The sequence below is a fragment of the Achroia grisella genome, unplaced genomic scaffold (genome assembly GCF_030625045.1).
Source record: "Achroia grisella isolate CSIRO2021 unplaced genomic scaffold, CSIRO_AGI_Agris_v1 utg660, whole genome shotgun sequence".
NCBI lineage: Eukaryota > Metazoa > Arthropoda > Insecta > Lepidoptera > Pyralidae > Achroia > Achroia grisella.
The window spans coordinates 4,955,814-4,961,929 of record NW_026712984.1 but is presented as its reverse complement, the minus strand read 5'-3'; positions in this window follow the sequence as shown (position 1 = coordinate 4,961,929).

Genomic DNA, 6,116 nt, shown 5'->3' with positions numbered 1-6,116 from the left:
TTGTTTAAAACATTGATATTTTTGGCAGGTATCTCCAAGCAAAGGCAAATACGCGTCCTGAACGAAATCGGTTCATAATCTCCACAAAAATCTCCACTTGTGTGGCAACACCAAAACAGTCACGAAATGTTGCCATGCTATAAAAGTAATAAAGCGTTAAGTGGCCACTACATATCCCTTCATGAGCACCTAAGAGGAAACAGTATTTAACAAAAAAAAAAATGTGATAAAAACTGTGAAAAAAAAACTCGAAAAAAAAGTGAGTGACAGATCTCAGATGGTGTATAATTTTAATTTAATTCACTAGCAACAATGGACGAAAATAGTAAAAAAAATGTATGTAATATTATTTTTAAATGAATCATGTAATGTTAAGTTGATATTTTTTTTTAAAGCGACAAGAGGACCGTTATTATGAAGATAATTAGTCAAATGTGTTCTTTAAGTTTTATCAAATTAGCTATATATAGAATTCATTGGAAATGGTATACCAACCCGAAGAATTTATTTTTTCAAAAAACTTAGTTGTAGTTTTATACGTATCTGTGTATAGTAAAAAACCCGCATCTTAATTTTTTTTAATGAGTATTGGGGGCTGCCTGAAAACCAGCGCTGTATAGGTGCACCTCATTAAGGTTGTGCTTATATCAGCAACAGCTGAGGCAGCTCCTATTGCCAACTTTCTATGTTATTATTTATTTCTCATTTTGTGTCTTATTGTAAACTGTATTATTTGTGTTATGTCGGCAATAAATTAATTATTTATTTATCTATTTGATCCAAACAGTGCGAAATTACTAATTTGTTGAAAATTGTTTCATAAATAAGTTTCGAGTTGGTGTATCATTTCTGATTAATTCTATAGAAACGGTCTGGTTACGATACCAACTGTAAAGTAGCAAAAAAATATACATAAGCGAACAATTTTATCATGTACGTGTTTTTTTATATCTGATATCGCTAAAGACATACATATAAACATCATTTGTGTACCTGTAATTAATCATTCTTTTGCATATAGACGCAAGCCGTCAAATCAATTAGCGCTGGACGCAATTTTTTTTTCATTACAATTTTTACCTATTTAGAAATTAAGTGAGACATTTGATATCATGACCAGATCGAAACTATTATGATTAGAAATAGACTGTGTTGTAAATATTCTTGGAAATACGAAAAAATAATAACAATAAAATCATAAATTGATGTATTTTTTCTAAAAATGATTTTCGTGTGAGCGTGCATAAAGTATGTGAATATGTATTTTTAAAATGTGTAAATAAGTAATAATATCCACTATTGACAGCACCACAGTTCAGCCATAGTAATGTTATGATATTTTTTTCGGTTGCGAGGCAAAAGAAATTATTTGTACAGTCATGACACCGACTACTTTATATTATGCTCAAGACAGTCTTGAGCATAATATAAACTAGTATTAGTATATTTGCTACTTTTCTTTACTAATTTTTGGGGCTATATTTTATAACTATTATATAAGTATATTACGCAGTGTACTCGCTATATTTGGATATTAACTATGTACGTATTATAACTATTTGACTTTTATACTCTTATTTTAGTGATGTACTTATTTATTTTGTTATTACAACTTCAGTCAATAGTTTCAATTTATAAATATTATGATTACCAGTACAATTCTTATTATTTATGGTGTTTGTTTTTACGATGAACATAGACAAAGTATAATGTAAAGTATAAAGTAGGTAACATTATGGAGCTGTAACTTGGAAGAGTTTAAAAATATATCTTATTGTCTTTTCACGTCTGAGTTGTACCACAATATCCTCGGTGTAGTTTATGATCCTATTCGTATCTATAAGTGACTTAGACAAGTTATGTATTGGTAATTATAGCATTTATAAATTGTCAATTGTCATAGAACATTTATTGGAATAAAGTAAAATTAATTTTAACATTTTATTCATTTACCTAAATTTCATATAATATGTTATATACATATTTATATTATCGAACTAGTTATTATTTTGCTGAAATTAATTTCATTACTCAATGTATTTATATTATTTTCTATAATTCCGCAATTAGCACGTGTGAGATAACAAATATTCTGTGCGGAAACTTGATTACCGTTCTGATCTTCTCTAATAGTGAATCCCACCGTTACTGAGTCTACACACATATTGCGTTGCGACACGTGTTACAAACAAGTCAAGTTTCCTCACTGAATATTTGTGGTCTCACACATGCTAACTGTAGCGGAATTAAACAAAATAATATAAAATAGTATATATACTTATACATATTCTTGTTCATTTAAATACTTTTTGGGTGTTTTCTTTTTAAATGTACTGGTACGAAAGTATAGTTTAATGAAACATTTCTATAAAGGCTCTTCTAAAATCGTAAAACTGCTCAAAATATTAACATATTATTTTCAATAAAGAACGAAGAATGTTTTTGAAATAAATTTTGCTTGTTTACTCTGTACCTAGATTTTTTTTTAAATAACTTTTTTTATTCTCACAGTAATGCTAGGTGTGCGCTTAAACGGAACAGTGTAGGAATAATGAATTTTAGTAAGGTTATAGGCTTTGATATGCGTATAAAATAATATATTTTCTATATTCAAATGTAAATACGGTTATGTTTGCATGGGGTGTTTATGGTGTATTGTTGATGCTCTACAAACTGAAATGTCACAATTTTTTTTATTATCAAATTAAAATGTTTTCCTATCAAATTGTGTCATAAAATTGCATTGGAATGTTTGTATTGGATTCTAAAATTGTATGCAGCTATCTGTAAACACTAAAGTAAAATATGAAGCTATTTGTTTAATATGTGATGTTGGAACCAAGAATCCGAATCTTGACCAAATTTAGCCAATTATGTCTGAAAATATTACATTTAAAAGCGCTATAAATTTATTGTTTTTTAAATTCTGTTCAATGTATGATCATTATGATGTTTGAAATTACGTTTTAATTTATATTTATTTATTTTAATAAGTTATATAATTTAGTTTTTGAAAAAGGTCTTCAATTTCCTATACTGAATGAAACTGAATGTAATATTTGATTCGTTTGATTTCATTCATTTCATACATATGGTCAAAGACAAAATAATTCATCATTTAGGATTTTTTTATCATTATCCTTATATTTATGAGAATTTTTTTTAATGACATTTTTATTTGATTTCGTTTCGATTGTCCGATTTCAGTTTATTCTTTTTTTAGTTTTTGTATTTTTATTAACCGATGTTTGTAAAATACACAAACTATATCATTTGGTTATTAATGAAAACTTTACCAAAGATTTTCTTCTACGTTGAACAGAATATAAAAAATAAATTAAAAATAAGTTTTAAAAATTGGCTGACATTATAAATAGTGCCAACTTTTTAAAATTGGACTGTATAATGCATAATATAAAAATTATATTTCCGTGATAATGAGCTTATATTAGTCTACATAATGGCGGGAGGCGGGTTGTGATGTTAAAAACCTTCTGCTATTAAGGCAATATGACACCGTAGCATTTGATTATAAGGTTTATTGTCGCATGAATAGATTTGAATGTTTTTGAGGCTGTTCATTCGTTTAATATTACAGAAATATGATCTTTTCCGTGTTTCATCGTCAAATTCCCAAGTTGTGATATCATTAAATATATATATATATACATATATATATACTATCTTAATTTTGCGTTATTTATTATATATTTATCATATATATATATATATATTCCTTATAATAAAAAATAAATATTCTATAGATATATATTTTATTCTTTTTCATAGGTCCAGTTATGTATCTAAATCGTTAAATTTACAATAAATACTAAATTAAAATACTTTAGTAACTTTGGCATATGAGAATCTGTTCCGAAAAATGTTGTAAAGGAACTGAATCAACATGTTCAATTCCTTGCAAGATTACGTTGTATATTTAAATCATATATGTTCTAAAATAATTTATTCATGTAGGACATTTTAGCCGCTTATTAACGTAAAATTTTTATATTATAATTTTATTTACTACCATCCAGTTCAGTATACAGATTCAATTAAGAAAACTGGTAAGAAATTTACCAAATGTATATATATATATATATAATAGTTTTTTTTCAACACAATACCTATTCTGTTTTTAAATCATATTCTCGTATCAACGACCATCTACACAATAATGTAATATTGTAAATTATATTTTTATACTTGAAGCAAAACTGTAAATAATACGGCTTCCAAATAGCTAACACATTAGCCAAAGCTTTAGATAATCATACTAGTGGACGGTCTGGATTTTCAGTGGATATATATATACACTGAAAATTTAGAATTCGCCAAAATATAATATATATATATTTTAATTATACATCGCACAGAGGCTTTTTCCTTGCACCCAAATGATAAACATAGTTAAAAATATATATCTTTTCAACCGACTTCATAAAAAGGTTTCGATTAGACTGTATAGTTTATGTCTTTATCTATGTTTTCAACGTGAATAGGATTTGTTTTAAATCTGAACACTTAAGATCTATCAGCACTTCCTCTGTGTTCTTTAAATAATAAATTTTTACAAGATCTGTCCAGTAATTTCTAGTTATCCCTAATATTGCGATAGAAGTCTATATTTTCGTGGCCTGTGCACGTTTAATTTATGATACTCTATAGTTTCATATAAGTTTGTCTATGGTTAATTCTGTGCCTCAAAATCAATTCAAATGTATGATAATATATAATACATTATGCACAATAAGTCACGTGTGTGCGTTTTAATATAGTAGTGGCTGTGGTGCCATACAAAAAAAAGTTAAAAATTCGACAAATAATACAATAAAAAAAGTATTAAATGTAAGGTAGCATATGCTGCGTTCTCGTTTAAAGTTGCCGGTGTTTTGTTACGTGATGATAGTGTAATTTAATAGTTTTAATATACAATTTACCGGTAAATAAGTTAAGCAATAGTTTATAGCCACGTGACCTAAGTATCAATTTTTATACACAATTACATGTTTACTTAATATTCATGTTTGTTGCACGTTGTTTGAGGGTTCTGGTCACAGATATAGAAGTATTTTCATGTCACACGATATCTTTATTATCTGTTCAGGTATATAGGTGACAGTTACCACATACCATCAGGTGGTAAATTGTTAGCAGGCGGTGGTCAGCTTGTTTACCATCCCAATTTTATAGAAAACTGATTTACTCGCAACGTTGTATATGTATAGTTTATATGTAGGTATATATATAGACGATCTGGGTGGTTTAGTGGTTTAGCACACCGCCTTACTTCCGATGGTCGCAGGTTCGATTCATCGCACAGTACAAACATTTGTATTCATGACTCTGTTTGTATCGGTCTGGGTGTTTTCAATGTATAATCTATATATGTATATACGAAAAAATCTATGTATCAGTTGTCTAGTACCCGTAACACAAACTATAGCTAGCTTAACTTGGGTCTAGATGGCGCTGTATGAATTGTCTTGAGATTATTATTATTATGATTATATATATACTAGCTGACCCTGCCAACTTAGTCTGCATCACACTTACCTAACATTTATCGTTATATTACGACCAATATGCATAATATCTTTTAAATTATAGTCTATGTGTTATTCTGATGTACAAACTATATTACTGTAAAGTTTCATCAAAATCCGTTCAGTAGTTTTTGTGTGAAAGAGTAACAAACATCCATCCATACTCACAAACTTCGAGTTTATAATATTAGTAAGATTGTATTTTTGTTATACAAGTTTCTGTTTAAAGTATATTATACGTATAAATGCAACACGTTATAAACACCGGCACGTATAACGAGATATTTTTATAACGATAATTAGCTTATTTATGTTTGTCACACTGTGGCCTGTAATGTCACAGTTTTGTCACTTAATTCATAATGTTTGTATTTATATGTCAGCCTTTAGCTATTTTCTATCATAATACTCGTAAAATACTACACACTTCACTAATTGTTTAAATCAATTAATATTTAATATTGTATTTAAAGTGGGCTCACATTATCAGCTTCAACCTGACGACCCGTGCCGTTCATTATTACACGTCGATTTCTTTGTAAATGCGTCAAAAGAACGGCTTGGCCGTAA